At 47.2% G+C, this 407-nt stretch overlaps 1 protein-coding gene across 1 annotated transcript in view; it reads left to right on the plus strand.

Annotated features, from left to right (window-relative positions):
• Nucleotides 1-407, plus strand: part of SASH1 (SAM and SH3 domain containing 1) — a 363374-nt gene that overhangs the window by 128393 nt on the left and 234574 nt on the right. The gene's annotated exons all lie outside the window — the stretch shown is intronic.

A 407-nucleotide genomic window follows, 5' to 3' on the forward strand; every position in this document is an offset into this window, starting at 1 on the left:
AAAAAAAAAAAAAAAAAGATAGGGAAGGAAGGAAGGGAGGGAGGGAAGGAGGGGAGGGAAGGAGGAGACAAATTATACTTAAATTTAAAAATTTTCCCTGAATGACACTAGAAAAAAGATAACTACAGCCCAGGTGCAATGGCTCATGCCTGTAATCCCAACACTTTGGGAAGCTGACATAGGAGGATTGCTTGAGCCCAGGAGTTTGAGAACAGCCTGAGCAACATAGTGAGACTTGGTCTCTACAAAAAACCAAAAACCTAGCCATGTGTGGTGGCATGTGTCTGTTGTCTCAGCTTCTTGGGAGGCTGAGGCAGAAGGATTACCTGAGCTCAAGAGTTCAAAGCAGGCCGGGCTCGGTGGCTCAGCCTGTAATCCCAGCGCTTTGGGAGGCTGAGGTGAGTGGA

This window comes from Carlito syrichta, unplaced genomic scaffold, assembly GCF_000164805.1.
Source record: "Carlito syrichta isolate Samal-C Ts95f unplaced genomic scaffold, Tarsius_syrichta-2.0.1 Scaffold302058, whole genome shotgun sequence".
Classification (NCBI taxonomy): Eukaryota; Metazoa; Chordata; class Mammalia; order Primates; family Tarsiidae; genus Carlito; species Carlito syrichta.